The following is a 19,336-nucleotide window of genomic DNA, read 5'->3' as shown; positions in this document are numbered from 1 at the left end:
AACTGAACTCCTGACTGCCGTTTAACCAGGCTATTTATAGTTTAAAAACTGCTAAATTAAAATGATCCATGAGTGGGAATGTTACTATTTTTTTCTTTTGTAAAAAATATAGCCTTGATTACACGGTGCTTTATGCATGGTTAATTCCCTTCTAAATATTATTGGCTGAAGCAGTTTTGAGTGAGGCTGGATTTTCGTTAGTGTGTGGTCCCATTGGCAAGAAAGACGAATTGCTGGACAAATTGACCAATTCACGAATTGACAAACTAATTGACAAACAAATTGACAAACTAACGGCCGGATAGTTTTGGCACAAATGGCGCTCCATACTTTACCCAATGCCACGTCCATATAACACCACGAATTGGAGGGGAATGGCAGATGTAAGGCGACTTTTAATTGGATTATTTATTACACATACTATTTTCTTTAAATTCATTGGTTCTCATTTCATTTTCAGTCATCTGATTGGACAAATTAGTACACGTAGTATTGAGAATTAAAACATGTACTAAATTCAAAAGAGAATGTGTGGTAAATATTTGAAACGCGTACTAAATAACAAGTTTTTGACCCAGATGACCTTGCATAAATTAGAACGTGTACTAAATAAAGCGTTTTTGACATGGATGATCTTCCATACAACTGCTGGTGTGTACCAGACCTGTCACATACCAGTACTGGCATGTGCAGTGCACCACAGGATGAAAACCACTCATCTGATACCAGTACTGGCATGTGCAGTGCACCACAGGATGAAAACCACTCATCTAATACCAGCACTGGCATGTGCAGTGCACCACAGGATGAAAACCACTCATCTAGTAGACACCCCTGATATGCTTGTTTGTGAACACGACATCAGGGAAGTATTTTTATAAGATTTATGTCGCCAAATAAATAGGTGAAGAACTCTGCTTAGTCGTTAGCAAACATTTTCACAACTTTGGAAAACTAGGTGTTAATATATAGCGAATATATACACAAATTCAAAATGCACTAGAAACGTTATCAGAACACACCATTAGGAATGGAAACACAAAACAATAGCAAAATGATACTTGGATTACCAGTTTGTAGTGATATTTACAACCCTTGCTGTAAATCATTGGTTGTTTCCATGATCTGTGTCGGTACTGTATTATTATTATTATTATTATTGACCTCTCTACATACTGTATTATTTACCACACTACATACAATGTTGAATACTACATAGAATTAGAAGGACAGAAAACTATTAAACTATTAAGAAACAGTCATTGTAATTATTTAAGTAGTTAAATAATTATATGAACACTGTCTCATACAGTATAGTCCCACACCATTTGTTTTGACACAATATGTACAGTATACCTTTAAAAGATGGTCACTGTACGCATTGTCTTTCGTAATGACTTACTCCCTGCAGTACTTGCTACACTTTCCTGGTCCCACCGCTTAACGTAACTTTTTTAACTAGTCGAATGACATTTAAAGACAGTTATGTGCATGTGCTTCAATGAAAATTAATTTCCCCTCCCTTAAAAGTTCACTGCTGCGTGAGGCAGGCCTGCGTGGCATGTAGAGAGAGAGAGAGAGAGAGAGAGAGAGAGAGAGAGAGAGAGAGAGAGAGAGAGAGAGAGAGAGAGTTTTGCACAGTGCAAACAGGAATTACACAACACATAATTTCGGTCCAGCATGCTGCACTTCATTAACTTGTTTTTCAACATTAACAAGACTCTATAAGCAGAAGCAAGGCCTCCATATCTGGTACGTGACTTTTTTATTTGTTGTTGTGCAGCGAAATGACTATTTTTAACAGCTGGCAGTACAGTACACTTTTAGCTGGGAGAACAACGAAGCGACCATAGGCTCGTACTTTGTAGGTATGTATGACCGAGTTCTTAGACATAAACAACAGTACAGTGCAACACCAATTGCACAACAAAAAAAGCCAAGTGTTCGAGTAGTGCCTACTTGCATTTCAAACCTTGGGAGTTGTATGTTCATTTTGTCTTCAACAGAAACATTATTAGTGGAACGACATAGAACGGAGGCGAGTTCAGTTCAGCTGATCAGCAGTTTAGCTCTGACATTGGAGGATACAGTTCCTGTTTAAGTGACGATGGCATATTGGATAAAGTAACTACACTAAGTGAAAAACAGTTCGTAGTTGTTGATGTTTAGGCCGTGAGCAAACCAGTCTAGAAATTCGAATTTACCAAACGACCATATTAAACACTATCCACTTGTATAAACACATGCGTACCACCATAACTGTAATATCGTTATGTGATACAGTATGTATAAAGGTCAGGACCACAGTCATTACAGGACAGGATATTATACATATCACTTATCAGCGCGGGGGAAATGGTCTGCTTTGGAACTCCTCATTTTGTGATGTCAGTGCGTAGTCTTACTAGTATCACTTCGGATAAACTGCTGTACATTTTCATGCAAGAGGCGATCTTGTCATAGGCTGTTGTGAGTTTAAAGTCATGAGGATAAGCGTTCGAACAGAAGGGGTTGACATTGTAATTACTTCAACTGAGCCGAGAGGTTCGTCACTGCTTTTTCACGGTAACATTTTAATGATACAATAGCGAATTGAACACAAAGACGTACAGCAGTACAAGTTGTAGACTGGCAGCACTACCTTAAATTGCCTAATCCAGTCATAGTTTTTGTGAAATACTGTACTCCCGGAAGAATTATTCACTGAATTAAAAAAAAAAACCCACCTTATAGGGCATTGGGCATGTTTTATTTATGATATTTAGCATTAACTTTGAATTTTAAGTTTTTCACCTGTAGCATAGTGTCTTGTTTCATCAGTGTTTGTCTGCTTGTACTGACAACAATTTAACGTGGAGTTCTAGAAACATATCCGTACTAAATTATATATTTTTATAGAATTACTTTTCCGCCGCATTTTAATTTTATTTCATTGGAACATACCTGCCAAGTCTCCCGATTTCGTCGGGACACCCCCGTTACAGAGGCCTGATCTCCCGTCTCCCGGTGAGACTCAAGAAACTCCCGGTAATTTAGATTACCAATTGCAATGCATTATTAACTAAATTTTCTCTGACAAGCGCCCCATTCCCCCCTCCCCCAACCGCCCCATTCCCCCCACCCCCAACCGCCCCATTTGCTCGCTCGCTCGCTCGCTCTATGGGGGAAACGGTAAAAAAAACTATGTGTATATTCTTAATTCAATGCAATACACTTCTCTGTTTTAATACCGGTAGTATTAATTTATTTAATTAATTTAGAATTTTAATTTTAATTTATTGAGGATTGAAAACTTTAAAATAATTTCTTCAAATTATAATTAAGAGTGATGCTTGTTTTTATAATTTAATATCTTTGTGTTATTTTAATATAATGTTTCAATTTTTTTTTAAATAAAAGCAATTTTCCATAGGGGCTTAAACAAAAGTATTGCTTAAGATATTTCTAAAATCTGTACAGTATGCATAATGTCCAAAATGAACCAGTTAACAATTTTTTTTTTGCTTTCTTGCATGCACTGCAATGTGTCTGTGCAAGGTATGGACAGTAAATTTACAGCTGTTACATTGCAACCACAGCTAATAGTTTATTTGGCATTTCTTTGCATTCTCTATAATGTATGGGAGAGTCTACATGAAACCTCACCCAAATAATCTAATGTAACTGCACAGGTTAAAACATTCTGCACTGTCTTCACAAGAGCCATTTTGGCTTTCCTAATATCCGAAACCCATTAAATGAGGTTTCCCAGTGGCATTCAGTTAACACGAGGTGCCATATGATAGTTCTTGTTTGTTAATTAAAGTTCTATGAATTGTTAATGCACACCAATTAAGGTAACATTCAGTGCATTTTAAATGGATGGGCTGATTAAGTAGGCTAATTCCTCACTGTTACATGTTCATTAAGTGTGAAATAGGTGTTGATTATCAATTAAATCTGATATACGCAATTAACTAAAATGCACCATCCAAATAAAGATGTATTATATAGACTGTGTCTGACAATTGATTAATTCAACCAACCGTGGAATATAAAGGAGTCATAAAGTTTAAACATATAGACGTATTGTTCATATAACATAGGCGTATTGTTAATAAAATTATTGGTCTAATCTTTGTTTAATGTTTGCGACCACAGTTGTGTTTAATATACTCACTGTATAATTCTAAACTGAAGTTAGATTTTTCACAGCTGCTATCAGAATACATTTTCTTATGGTTTGGATTATTGGTACACCCAGATTACAGGGGTTTGGATTAGCAAGAGTCTGCCAAAACGATATGACAAAACCTACAGCCAATGTGAAAAAAGACCTCCCTACCACCATGTCTGTTCTTCTATAAATAAAACACCGTTTTTAAACAGTTTTGATTTTGTAGTGTTTTTTTATTGCCAGTCTTCAAATAGCAGTGTGTTTATTATTTTGCACTTTTAATTACTTCATGCATTTGGAGACCGATGCACCTGGTTTTGTTTGTTTGTTTAGATTTCACTTTTAAGGTGCAGTAAGGACTTCATCTAAAATTAGACATTTACACTACCATGATCTCAAAATAGGGCATAGTGCTTGTGATTAGGGATGATAGATTCTGTTTAATTCCCTGAACGTTTCAATTTTAGGATTTAAATTAAGATTACAATTGAAATGTATCATCAGCAGCCCTCAACTGAAGCGCTGTTGTTCATGAAATACTACAACTATTAACACAGCTACTTGTGATAACAGCAACCCGTTTTTCATGTCAATGTCAGTATGTGTGTTACACTTATACTTTTAGCTTGAGAAGCACTCCTCCACTAGTGATGAAACATGCAATGCACATTCCATAGTACAAGCTCTTGAGAAGCACTCCTCCTCTAGTGATGAAACATGCAATGTACATTCCATAGTACAAGCTCTTGAGAAGCACTCCTCCACTAGTGATGAAACATGCAATGCACATTCCATAGTACAAGCTCTTGAGAAGCACTCCTCCTCTAGTGATGAAACATGCAATGCACATTCCATAGTACAAGCTCTTGAGAAGCACTCCTCCACTAGTGATGAAACATGCAATGTACATTCCATAGTACAAGCTCTTGAGAAGCACTCCTCCACTAGTGATGAAACATGCAATGCACATTCCATAGTACAAGCTCAGATGTGTCTGAATTGAGGTCCTGTGACCCACTTATGCCTAAATTCTGCCTCTGATTGGCTGGACATATGAATGCATGGGAATTCTTGCTATGTGATTCTCTTCCACATGCTGTGTATATAGGTCATCATGGGGGCTTTTTTTATGGTGCTGCCACCTGTCGTTAATTATTTATATCCTTTTTGTTGAACTGTTTCATACTTTGTAGAATTCCATGCTAATGTTAGGCATTGTAACATGAAGCGTAATACAGTGCCTTGAGTTGGTGTGGCAGTGAGGGAGTGTTAAGATCTAGGCCAGGTCATGACTAGTCTTATTGTAATAAACACTGCAACTCTCTATTCCAGGTTCTGAATCGGACTAGGAAATGCAGATTCCTGTTCTAAGATCAAACAGGCGGAGATGTTAATGTTCTCATAGCTGTACCCGTGGTGTACCTGCGATGGCTGCAAACATAATCTAGAAATCTGCAATACTGATGTAGTAGTAGAGGAACTAAAGTGCACTTCTTTGTGCTTTTTCTGTTTTTGTTATTTTATTTTTATAGGTTATGTAGACTAAAGTGTTTGTTTTTTGCGTTTTCCTTTGCAGACTATGCGAAGCGCCCGAGGCGCTCCCCATGTATATGGGGCGCTATATTAAATGTAAATTTGATTGATTTGATTGATTGATTGTTTTTATTTTACATTTTGGAATAAGAATGTTAAAAACTATGAAGAGAGAACAAGTATCACACCTTCAGAATGTTGGGGCCTCTGGTTTAGATCGATGGAATAGACGCTAGTATGTGTCTGGCAATAATGCATTTATAAAATGGAACAAAATCTGTACTGTGACGATCTGCTGGAGCCCAGCAGCCTTGTTTCAGCAATGTGGTTTCATACTCGGGTCAAAAACTCCTAATTGTGCCATTGTGCTTCACTGACTTTAACCAAACTGCTGTGCTTATCGTTCAGTGATGTTGTTGCAAAATAAACATACCACACGTGTTGAGATCAAAGCAGTACAACGCCAGAGTAATAAACATGCACCTCAGTTAATACTTTGAGAATGTTTGGTGTCTTACCTGTTCCCTTTTATGTGTGTTCTAAATCATTCTCTATTGTTGTTTCTGCTTAGATTATTATACTGTTGGGATTTTGAGAAATGAACACATTTGGGGTGTGCAACTATTATTTAGTCCCCTCTGCAACTGTGGGAACTGTGGCTTAGTCACTGGAAAATCATCTTTTATTTTTTTTACAGGTTAAACAGGCTAAACTAGGTGCTTATGGAAATAGGTGGAGGCCAGTTGTTCCAGTAATGACAAACACAGCTCAATTTAGTAGATCAGGACACCCGCACAACTTGAGTAAATGAGACTGAGGAATTGAACTGAAACCTGCTTGGCAGAGTGGCTATATTGCCGGGACACTGAAGGAGGTACAGTAATGTACACCCCTCACCTACCAGTGTGTTTAGTGAATCAGTTACATACAGAATAGCGGCGTAGACGAAGATAGTGGAGGAAGTACAAATATATTTATAGGGGTTTTTTTTTTTTAAATTGGTCATCGCCAATTTTTAAACCCAGTTTTTCTCCCCAGTTTTGTATGCCCAATTATTATCTGTATCCTCAGCTCACCGCTCGCAACCCCACAACTGAAACGTGTTCCTGCCAATCCGTCATTTTTCGCACTGCGGATCCACAGCGAGGCCACCAGACCTATAGTGCCGGACGACAACACAGATCTGGCGGCTCCACTGCAGAACCGTGGGCGCCTTATCGGCCACAGGGGTCGTTGGTGTGCGGTGAACCGTGGATTCCCCTGCCGACCTAAGCGCTCCCACCCGGGCGGTGCTCGGCCAATTGTGCTTCGCCCCCAAGGAACCGGCTGTGACATAGCCTGGATTCGAACTTGCGATCTCCAGGCTATAGGGCACATCCTGCACTCCACACAGAGCGTTTTTACTGGATGTACCACTCGGGAGCCCCATATTTATAGGTTTTTAGTTTATTGGGAGAGTGACATGCTGTGAGTATTTTCTCCCATACACAATAATAAAACCTAGGGAATGTTAATGTTTAGTTAGCTTATAATTTTTCCTAAACATGTAAACGTTGTGAAAAACATGCAGTTCAAATACATGTGTAATACATGCCTTGGTAAAGTATTTGCTTAGTTGTAGGTGTACAGTGTAAGTCAGTGTATTTAATATACAGTGTTTCTTCACTGTCCTTTCCATACAGCTAAATGCTGTACACATACAGTCTTATACACAAGTACATGGATGGCTTCTCATGTTATGATAGGTTACAAACCTACAAACATTATCAGTATGTGTTTAATACTAAAGTTTAGGAAATTAAACTGAAACTAACAACAGCATCAAAACCCCATGTGTACTACACTATATACAGGTGCTATGAAGAGGTGGTGTTGAGAGAAATTCTAATCGCAGAAGAAGTGGATGCAATCAAAGTTCCTTTTGTGCTCCACCAGCTTCATAATTTACAGCATGATCAGAAAAGGTATAGTAGAAACAGTCCCTGCTATAAAGATATAATATAAATGTATGTTTTGTGATGTGAGACAAATTAATGAGTATTATAATGGGCAGGATTCCCCCCCGCCCTCTCACAAAGGGGTTGTTAGACAGTACTGTATTTTTATCTGGGACAAAAATAGTTCATATACTTGCACATATGGTCACGTATCTCACTTCAACTACCTATTATTAAAGCTGATTTATTCTCCTTAATTCAAAGTAGGTCTTGTTTAAATTTAAAGTAAATGGTAAAATTGTTGAGATACTTGTGTTGGAACATTGTTTAAAAATTGTATAATGCAACAAAAATATATTCAAAGGGTTAATGCGTGGCCGAAGGTTTCTCACTGATAATTTACCCTTTCTCAGTCAAAACGACAGCATCGTGTTTAGTATTTCTGCTTGTACACTCTGCAGAATCAGCACACTTCTCCAGGAACAGCATGTGTGTTCCAGCATCGTGTTTAGTATTGCAGCTCGTACACTCTGCAGAATCAGCACACTTCTCCAGGAACAGCATGTGTGTTCCAGCATCGTGTTTAGTATTGCAGCTCGTACACTCTGCAGAATCAGCACACTTCTCCAGGAACAGCATGTGTGTTCCAGCATCGTGTTGCTAGCGATGCTGTGTTTAGTATTGCAGCTCGTACACTCTGCAGAATCGGCACACTTCTCTCGGAACAGCATGTGTGTTCCAGCATCGTGTTTAGTATTGCAGCTCGTACACTCTGCAGAATCAGCACACTTCTCTAGGAACTGCATGTGTGTTCCAGCATCGTGTTGCTAGCGAGGCTGTGTTTAGTATTGCAGCTCGTACACTCTGCAGAATCAGCACACTTCTCTCGGAACAGCATGTGTGTTCCAGCATCGTGTTTAGTATTGCAGCTCGTACACTCTGAAGAATCAGCACACTTCTCCAGGAACAGCATGTGTGTTCCAGCATCGTGTTGCTAGCGAGGCTGTATTTAGTATTTCTGCTTGTACACTCTGCAGAATCAGCACACTTCTCCAGGAACAGCATGTGTGTTCCAGCATCGTGTTGCTAGCGATGCTGTGTTTAGTATTGCAGCTCGTACACTCTGCAGAATCAGCACACTTCTCTCGGAACAGCATGTGTGTTCCAGCATCGTGTTTAGTATTGCAGCTCGTACACTCTGCAGAATCAGCACACTTCTCTAGGAACGGCATGTGTGTACCAGCATCGTGTTGCTAGCGATGCTGTGTTTAGTATTGCAGCTCGTACACTCTGCAGAATCAGCACACTTCTCTCAGAACAGCATGTGTGTTCCAGCATCGTGTTTAGTATTGCAGCTCGTACACTCTGCAGAATCAGCACACTTCTCAAGGAACGGCATGTGTGTTCCAGCATCGTGTTGCTAGCGATGCTGTGTTTAGTATTGCAGCTCGTACACTCTGCAGAATCAGCACACTTCTCTCGGAACAGCATGTGTGTTCCAGCATTGTGTTTAGTATTGCAGCTCGTACACTCTGCAGAATCAGCACACTTCTCCAGGAACAGCATGTGTGTTCCAGCATCGTGTTGCTAGCGAGGCTGTATTTAGTATTTCTGCTTCTACACTCTGCAGAATCAGCACACTTCTCCAGGAACAGCATGTGTGTTCCAGCATTGTGTTGCTAGCGATATTGTGTTTAGTATTGCAGCTCGTACACTCTGCAGAATCAGCACACTTCTCTCGGAACAGCATGTGTGTTCCAGCATCGTGTTTAGTATTGCAGCTCGTACACTCTGCAGAATCAGCACACTTCTCTCGGAACAGCATGTGTGTTCCAGCATCGTGTTTAGTATTGCAGCTCGTACACTCTGCAGAATCAGCACACTTCTCTCGGAACAGCATGTGTGTTCCAGCATCGTGTTTAGTATTGCAGCTCGTACACTCTGCAGAATCAGCACACTTCTCTCGGAACAGCATGTGTGTTCCAGCATCGTGTTTAGTATTGCAGCTCGTACACTCTGCAGAATCAGCACACTTCTCTCGGAACAGCATGTGTGTTCCAGCATCGTGTTTAGTATTGCAGCTCGTACACTCTGCAGAATCAGCACACTTCTCTCGGAACAGCATGTGTGTTCCAGCATCGTGTTTAGTATTGCAGCTCGTACACTCTGCAGAATCAGCACACTTCTCTCGGAACAGCATGTGTGTTCCAGCATCGTGTTGCTAGCGAGGCTGTGTTTAGTATTGCAGCTCGTACACTCTGAAGAATCAGCACACTTCTCTAGGAACAGCATGTGTGTTCCAGCATCGTGTTTAGTATTGCAGCTCGTACACTCTGCAGAATCAGCACACTTCTCTCGGAACAGCATGTGTGTTCCAGCATCGTGTTTAGTATTGCAGCTCGTACACTCTGCAGAATCAGCACACTTCTCTCGGAACAGCATGTGTGTTCCAGCATCGTGTTTAGTATTGCAGCTCGTACACTCTGCAGAATCAGCACACTTCTCTCGGAACAGCATGTGTGTTCCAGCATCGTGTTTAGTATTGCAGCTCGTACACTCTGCAGAATCAGCACACTTCTCTCGGAACAGCATGTGTGTTCCAGCATCGTCTTGCTAGTGATGCTGTGTTTAGTATTGCAGCTCGTACACTCTGCAAAATCAGCACACTTCTCTCGGAACAGCATGTGTGTTCCAGCATCGTGTTTAGTATTGCAGCTCGTACACTCTGCAGAATCAGCACACTTCTCTAGGAACGGCATGTGTGTTCCAGCATCGTCTTGCTAGTGATGCTGTATTTAGTATTGCAGCTCGTACACTCTGCAGAATCAACACACTTCTCTAGGAACAGCATGTGTGTTCCAGCATCGTGTTGCTAGTGATGCTGTGTTTAGTATTGCAGCTCGTACACTCTGCAGAATCAGCACACTTCTCTCGGAACAGCATGTGTGTTCCAGCATCGTGTTTAGTATTGCAGCTCGTACACTCTGCAGAATCAGCACACTTCTCTAGGAACGGCATGTGTGTACCAGCATCGTGTTGCTAGCGATGCTGTGTTTAGTATTGCAGCTCGTACACTCTGCAGAATCAGCACACTTCTCTCGGAACAGCATGTGTGTTCCAGCATCGTGTTTAGTATTGCAGCTCGTACACTCTGCAGAATCAGCACACTTCTCAAGGAACGGCATGTGTGTTCCAGCATCGTGTTGCTAGCGATGCTGTGTTTAGAATTGCAGCTCGTACACTCTGCAGAATCAGCACACTTCTCTCGGAACAGCATGTCGAAACCAGCTTTTATTTCCTAACAGCAATATGAAATGAAGTGCAAGTATATATTTTGTTTGTTAGTTTGTTTGCTTCAATTATGCCTTTACTTTTCATTTTTTATATATTGTGCTGTTTGTGTGTATTGCAAAGCACCTCGGGAATGGAGTTCTGAACTCTAACCCCACTGTGTGTGTGTGTGTGTGTGTGTGTGTGTGTGTGTGTGTGTGTGTGTGTGTGTGTGTGTGAGTTGAGTTCTGAACTCTCTAATCCTGCTGTGTGTGTGTGTGTGTGTTTGTCTGGGGAGTGGAGTTCTGAGTGTCTCTGTTTAAGTCCCCTACGTACTGTTTCTACAGACATGTGTAGTTTACATTTTTGGGACTGCACTCATTATGGGGAGAGCCTGAGAAGTACATGAGCCGTTATCCTTCCGGTTCGGGTCAGATCCGGATCTATTATTGGGTGTTTTACTTCGGGTCGGGTCGGGTAAAAATGATGATGGTTCCGGGTCGGGTCGGGTTTGTTATTTTGGATGTGAAGACCTCTACTGCATAGGGAGTTATGGATGTTTGTCCACTTTGTTAGGAACCTCAGCATACTGCATGGGGTGTGTTTCTACCTCTGCTCATCTGGGAGTGTTGTTCACAAAGGCATGACAGGAAACATGGATTTCCCAATACAAACTGACACAGCTCTCCAGCATGTAACTGCGGTGTACTGGGAGCTGGAAACAGCCCGAGTGCTTCTAGCTCTAGCCCTCTGATCCAGAACTATGTTTCCTGGTGAGCTATATGAACAATTAACAGCACTCTTTCACCACTGAAACCTTTTGGCAAATACTATACATGCCCCAAGATAATACAGCAGTGCAGTATCTAGCCTTAAACTATTGCTGTTTATTCATGTAATAATTTAATCACTCGGTTCGGAAAAAACAAGCTATGTTTCAGATTCGACAGAAATATACCCTTAATGCTTTCATTGATTATAGTAGATAGGGGCTTGATAAAGTGTAAACACACCACCCTCTGCAAACTGGCAAAATTGAGGGGCTATATACACACATTATATATATATATATATATATATATATATATATATATAGATAGATAGATAGATAGATAGATAGATAGATAGATAGATAGATAGATAGATAGATATAGATTAAAGGTGTGTAAAGATCAAGACACTTAAGGTTTGGAAATATATACAGTGCCTTGCAAAAGTATTCAGACCCCTGACCAATTCTCTCATATTACTGAATTACAAATGGTACATTGAAATTTTGTTCTGTTTGATATTTTATTTTCAAACACTGAAACTCAAAATCAGTTATTGTAAGGTGACATTGGTTTTATGTTGGGAAATATTTTTAAGAAAAATAAAAAACTGAAATATCTTGTATTCAACCCCTGTGCTGTGGAAGCTCCCAGTTTACACCGATGAAAGAAATTGCCCTAACGAGGACACAATTACATTACCATTGGCCTCCACCTGTGAACCATTAAAGTTGCTGTCACATTTTCTGGATAAAAACTCCACTTTTGAAGGATCATTGGTCAGGCTGTGAATCTGAAGGAAAATGAAGACCAAAGAGCATTCTTCAGAAGTTAGAGATAAAGTAATACAAATGCATAGATTAGGGAAAGGGTACAAAATAATATCCAAGTGTTTGGATATCCCAGTGAGCACAGTTGGATCAATAATCAGGAAGTGGAAGCTGCATCACACCACCCAGGCACTGCCAAGAAAAGGCCGTTCCTCAAAACTCAGCGCTCAGACAAGAAGGAGACTTGTGAGTGAAGCCACAGAGACGCCAACAATCACTTTGAAGGAGCTACAGAGTTCAGTGGCTGGGAGTGGAGTAATGGTGCACCAGTCAACCATATCAAGAGCTCTGCAATACACTGGCCTGTATGGGAGGGTGGCAAGAAAGAAGCCATTACTCAAAAAGTACCGTCTGCAGTTTGCCAGAAAGCATGAGAGTGACCCAGCTGCGATGTCGGAAATGGTTTTGTGGTCAGATGAGACCAAGATAGAGCTTTTTGGCCAAAACTCAAAGCGCTATGTGTGGCGTAAACCTAACACTGCCCATGCCTCAAAACACACCATCCCTACAGTGAAGTATGGTGGTGGCAGCATCATGCTGTGGGGATGCTTCTCATCAGCAGGGACTGGGCATCTTGTTAAAATTGAAGGAAGAATGGATGGAGCAAAATACAGGGAAATACTGCAAGAGAACCTGCTTCAGTCCGCTAAAAAACTGAAGCTTGGGAGGAAATTTGCCTTTCAGCAGGATAATGGTCCCAAGCACAAGGCCAAAGCAACATTGGAGTGGCTCAAGAACAAAAAGGTGAATGTCCTACAGTGGCCCAGTCAAAGTCCTGATCTCAATCCCATTGAGAATCTGTGGCACTATTTGAAAATTGCGGTCCACAAGCGTCGTCCAACCAACCTGAACAACCTGGAGCAAATCTGCCAAGAATGGGCCAAAATCACTCCGACACTGTCTGCAAAGCTGGTACATACTTACCACAAAACTTAAAGCTGTTATTGCAGCGAAAGATGGCTCTACCAAATATTAATGTGTGGGGGTTGAATACTTATGCAAGCAAGATATTTCAGTTTTTTATTTTTCTTAAAAATATTTCCCAACATAAAACCAATGTCACCTTACATAATTGATTTTGAGTTTCAGTGTTTTAAAATAAAATATCAAACAGAACGAAATTTCAATGTACCATTTGTAATTCAGTAATATGAGAGAATTGGTCAGGGGTCTGAATACTTTTGCAAGGCACTGTATATATATATATATATATATATATATATATATATAATATAATATAATATAATAATATATATATATATATATATATATATATATATATATATATATATATATATATTTAAAGAACAAGCATATAAAATTGTATAAAAAAAGAACAGCCACAATAATGTATTTATTTCCAGTAATATCTGAAGCAGACTGTAAATGGAATCTAAATTGTGTCATTTAGTGTCTGAAGAGGGACTGTTTCCTCGCTTTAGGGTACAATGTGTTTTTAAACACCTTGGATTACAGCCTCTTCCAGAAAAGGATTAGAGGAAGCATTGCCACCATATGCACAGCTTATACACAGGACCTGGGGAGACCAACACTATACTTTTTAGCAGAGATTATTTGAATTACAGGGTTATCAATGTTAAGGTTTCCTTTTACATTTTAAGTCATATTATTACTATAGAGCAATTTGCAGTCCTGATTAAAAAAAAAAAAAAAAAAACTTTTGTTTTAAACAGTTTTACCAGTTATTAGGACTAATTTAATAACAAATGTTGACTTAATTACTATATTAATAATAATAGTTGACTATGTATTTACTTGCAACATCCATTCAGTTACACATACCGTATTAAACTGTAAGTGCATTGGTGCACACTAAATCTTGGTTTACTGCTATTTCCCTTTAGCTTTTACATGTCTAGGTTCTTACAGTGAATAGTGGAATCGTCTGTATGCCATCCACATACATACATACAGTTATTCATAGCCATAATAGGGATGGAATACTGGTCAACTATAATAGTAATATTGATCTTTTTTGTGTCTTCAATATTTATTTCACTGAAAAATTGATACTCATATTATCGTCATGTTTCTAACAGTCATCTAAAGCTAAGCAGGATTTGCAACGCTGACAGTCAGACTGTGCCTCTGTCTTCCTGTACTCAACCTACTGGGTGTTGTCCATACAGTGATTCGGACGGGTTCTGATTGAAGTTAAAACCAGGGAGGGAACAGTGGTATAGCTGTATTTTAAAAACACCAATATGACAAAAAATCATACAGAGCTTGTCATGCTTTGGACTTCTCCAGTAATGACCAACTGAGATGTGCTGTGATCACCATGAGGGCAATGGCAGTACAAAGGCAGCTCCAGTATGAGCGGTTGGTAGAATTGTACCACAGTGGTACAAACTGATACACACTGACCAGTCCACCACCTCTGCTCCAGATCTCTTGTATTGGTAATGCTGTAGTGAGCTAATACGGTAGCTCCTATGCTGTTTTCAAACTTCTCCACAGAAAAACACATTTCCCTTTTCAATCACACCATCTAAATGGCACCAATTCACACAAATGTTTTATTTGTATGGAAGCTGAATGCAGAAAAAACAAGTCAAATCGTTATCATTACAGTGAAAAACAACAATATAAAGCATGTCTTTGCATGTGGGTGTTGTAATATCATGTCTTTGCATGTGGGTGTTGTAATATCATGTCTTTGCATGTGGGTGTTGTAATATCATGTCTTTGCATGTGGGTGTTGTAATATCATGTCTTTACATGTTGGTGTTGTAATATGTCGAAATGCAGACAGTTGTGGGGCGTTGATCATTCCAAAAATGGAACCATAAAATTATGGACATGCCTCTGGTTAAACCTGATGCATTAAAAACATATACAAATAGAAAATGTGTTTCTGTCCTGCTATGGGGTATTATTTTGTGCTGCAGTTCTACTCGCAGTAAGATATCTGCGCATTATAAAGTTTTTGCTTGAGCACCCAAACTGTACCTCATTCCAACTTTGTATGTCTTAATGTGACAAAATAAACTGCATGCTAAATAACTAACCCTATATATCTGGTTCAATTATTATTATTATCTTTTTTTTTTTTTTTACCGGTATGCACACCAGCTCATACCGCCCCACTTTAATCACTGTTTATTATGTATTGGTAATATATACCGCGACCACTATCACAGCACATAGACCATGTTTGGCACACAGAGAAGAGTGTTTCTACATGGAGGTCATACAGCTTACACAACACTTCACTGGGCATGTGCCGGTACATCTCAGAGTACAGGCGGAACTCATGTTTTTTGGATCAGAAGAGGTGCTCAGGAAGAGTGATTCTGGACATTAGCAGGGTGGCATATGCAGCTGTTTGGACGCATACAGATTATTATACAATGACCAAATACATTTCGAACAGCAAGGTGGGATAGTTTTATGTTTTGTTTTTCATGTACTGCTGATGTACCCTTTAAATACCAAACCCTACACTCCTACACCAATACTTTATAAATCCTGCTGGCCTAGTTTTGCATGTAGCTGTATATTTCATATACAGTTCTTTTGGTCTAGTTTTGCATGTAGCTGTATATTCAAATGTAGGCAATAACTAGTTTGAAATAATCCTGCACATTATTTATTGAATATATTATTCATGCTCAAAACACTCCATGTTCCAACACAGGGTGTTTTGTCTGCTTTTAACTAAGATCATTTTCCAATTTATATTATTTGTAATAAAACAATAGCATTTTCAGTGCCGTTGATCACATACAATACATTTTAATGACTAGTCATGTTTTATGCAAAGGTTATATATACAGTACAAAATGGCTCTTTAAATGATCTCTTATAAAATTCAATTTTACATAATATGTAATTAAAATATTGGATAAAATACATCCTAAAACTAATACAACTATAATGAACTGGCCACCAGTTAAAAAGTATTTTAGCAAATTATGTATTTATTTTTTTACCTTTCAAGAAAAATTTAAAGACACCCCAAACTGCAGATGAACTTGCTGCTGTTGTACTTGGAGAACATACATGATTTCAAGTAAGGAACTGGTACCGTATGTTATGGTACCAGTTCCTTACTTGTTATGGTACTATAGTACTATTACAAAATGTTTGTGTAGTGTGCAGTTACTTTATATTATGTTTCATGATTTTACTCAAGTGAAAAGTATTGCTGGTGAGATCATTCTTGGGAATTAAAAGCAGATCTGATATTATAATGCTCTAAATGTCTGTTTCAGCCATACATGAAAAAGGCCAGTTAGAAACAACTTCCCTTCTTTAGAATTCTACTACCACAAAATGCGCCCAAACAGGCAAAACAGGCAAAGCTATTATGAATTATTGGTGGTCAGGAGAGTGTCCATTTATGTCTTCTTTATTATATTTATTTCTTTATGAGTTTGCATTTCAGTTTTAGTAGGGCCACCCTGCTCCTCTTAGTTGACCTCTGCGGTTCTTTTGATCCGATCAGATGCGCTGTCATTCGGTGCTTGGTCATTAATTTCTTCAGGTATGTGGGCATTAGCAGTCATTCACTTCCTTACCGTGTCCACGGCCTGTAGTCACAGGGATTTAGGTCACAGCTTTGCCCCGGCAGGCTGCACAAGGAGGATGGTTTGAATTTTTTTAATCAGCGAGGGAGGGGATGTTATCCTGATTCGTGTTGGAGCCCTATCTATGAAATGTAAAACCCATCAGTCATGTTTACCTTAATAGCGTGGAAGTGGAGGAGCACGTTTCATTGACTGTAACCCATCCTTATGCTTCAGGCTGGTGCAGGTTTTTTGCACCAGCTGAACTGCTGTTTCTGAACTGGGTTAGATCATTACTGAGTGCTTGTGACGGAGTACACCCCACCCCTGTATTATTATTTGTATTTATGACGCCGAAAAAGCTGTGTTTTTATTGTTTGTTTTTTTAAACCCATGAGAATGTGACTGGAGCCTCAACAAGGTAATTGTTTTATTGATAATTAAGGCTCCAGCCACAGCTTAAGAGTACTGTGTTGAGCTGGCGAATAGATAACAGAAGGAACTGCTACCGCTGTACCACACGGTATTTGTTAGTTGGTTTATTTTGGCCTCCGAGCCCTTTTGTTTTGTGTATTGTAAGTGTTTTGTTTATTATTTTGTTATTATTAAAAGCCGAGCGCAAACGCGTCTTGTTCCGGGTACTTACCTTTGCTGTCTTTTCCTTTGTTTACTTTCTGTCACACCACTCACGATCCTGTCACAGTGCTCTATCAACCCAGATTTCTACTGCGTGCTGCACTACACTGAAAATCTGCAGTAAAGAAAATTTTGTCACAAAAAAGAAGTGTTACGTTTTGGTTTTTCATTGACCATTTCTTAATCTAGGTAATGTGTGAATAGCCTTGCTGGCCCAATAATGTGTTAATGAAGTGCATAAATAATTAAAAATAAAACATTTAATCAATTTTTCACTTACATTAAGATGTATGAACAAATAGGATCCTCTAAAATAAGTATAGAAATATATATTACCACCAAGATACCTTGTGCATACATCTTAAGTAACAATTGACAGGGCGGGAGCCAGGCTACCTCTTAGAGTTAGTAAAGATTGAAACATATAAGAGAGGGCCCGTCGTTTGCTAAGGCCATCTGGGGGACCAGTCACACAGGGGTGATCCCCTGCACATAAAACATGGACACACGGGAGATCCCCTGCACATAAAACATGGACACACAGGGGAGATCCCCTGCACATAAAACATGGACACACGGGAGATCCCCTGCACATAAAACATGGACACACAGGGGAAATCCCCTGCACATAAAACATGGACACACGGGAGATCCCCTGCACGTAAACCATGGACACACAGGGGAGATCCCCTGCACATAAAACATGAACACACAGGGGAGATCCCCTGCACTTAAAACATAGACACACAGGGGAGATCGCCTGCACATAAACCATGGACACACAGGGGAGCTCGCCTGCACATAAAACATAGAAGGAGGGTCCTTGCCGTTTGGGGGACCAGACACACTGGAGATCCCCTGCACATAAATAGAGGCTTGAGAACGTGAAAGGAAGGAAGAAAAGGGGGAACTCTGGCTCAGAGAGCCGCCATCAATTAAGTGAATTATAGACTTCCAAAGCTGCAGAGAGGACATTTTTACACATTTTATATTTTTAGCACTCCTGCGTTTCATGAGTCCAGCGTGTCATTAGCACTCCTGCGTTTCTTTAGGAATTTGTCATGGGATACACTTGCCTTTCTTCATAGTATTTATTCATTCATTCATTCATTCATTCATTCATTCATTCATTCATTCATTTATTTATTTTAAATGGTATGATATAATCTTATCTCACCATAAAAACAAGACAGCAGTTTTGTATGCCTCAGTGGCTGTAGCAGGTTTTATATCCAGGCGCTGGTAAATGGAAGATCGCTGTACTAATGTCACAGAAATTATAACCGCACACTCCTAGTGGTTACATGAGAAATTAAGCTTCTAGGATTCTTTTTGGAGGACGCAGATCCAGTAGTTGAAAAAAGACGTGTTTGCTGGAATAGTTAATAAGTGGGAAATAACAGAGAATGACAGAGTACAATCATGAGTGGATGTTAAACATGTAAGAAATAAGTTAAATATTATGATAAGGCTGCCACCTTTAAACATGGAAACACCTCCACTTTGTTTCCTGGTATTGTATTGTTTTCTCACTCTTGTTGTTTCAAATGACAATATATAACCAACCTCCGATGCTATCACTGATAAGAAGAAGAAGAACAATACTACAATACTATTTGAGTTTATTTGTATTCCTAGTTTGGTTGTGTAAGTTATCTGTAGGTTTGCAGAA

The 19,336-nt window shown here is 39.4% G+C and overlaps 1 protein-coding gene across 3 annotated transcripts in view; it reads left to right on the top strand.

Annotated features, from left to right (window-relative positions):
• The first annotated feature begins 1,598 nt into the window (after window positions 1-1,598).
• Window positions 1,599-19,336, top strand: part of LOC131697541 (serine/threonine-protein kinase Nek6-like) — a 124,945-nt gene continuing 107,207 nt past the window's right edge. For 2 of the 3 annotated variants that reach the window (XM_058987158.1, XM_058987157.1), the window contains exon 1: window positions 1,599-1,752. The gene's annotated coding sequence lies outside the window, so the exon portion shown is untranslated. Of the gene's footprint in view, window positions 1,753-1,788; window positions 1,869-19,336 lie in introns of those variants that run through there. The other variant, XM_058987159.1, reaches the window with a different exon arrangement.

The sequence above is a fragment of the Acipenser ruthenus genome, chromosome 15 (assembly GCF_902713425.1).
Source record: "Acipenser ruthenus chromosome 15, fAciRut3.2 maternal haplotype, whole genome shotgun sequence".
Lineage (NCBI taxonomy): Eukaryota > Metazoa > Chordata > Actinopteri > Acipenseriformes > Acipenseridae > Acipenser > Acipenser ruthenus.
This window is presented reverse-complemented; position numbering and strand designations above follow the sequence as displayed.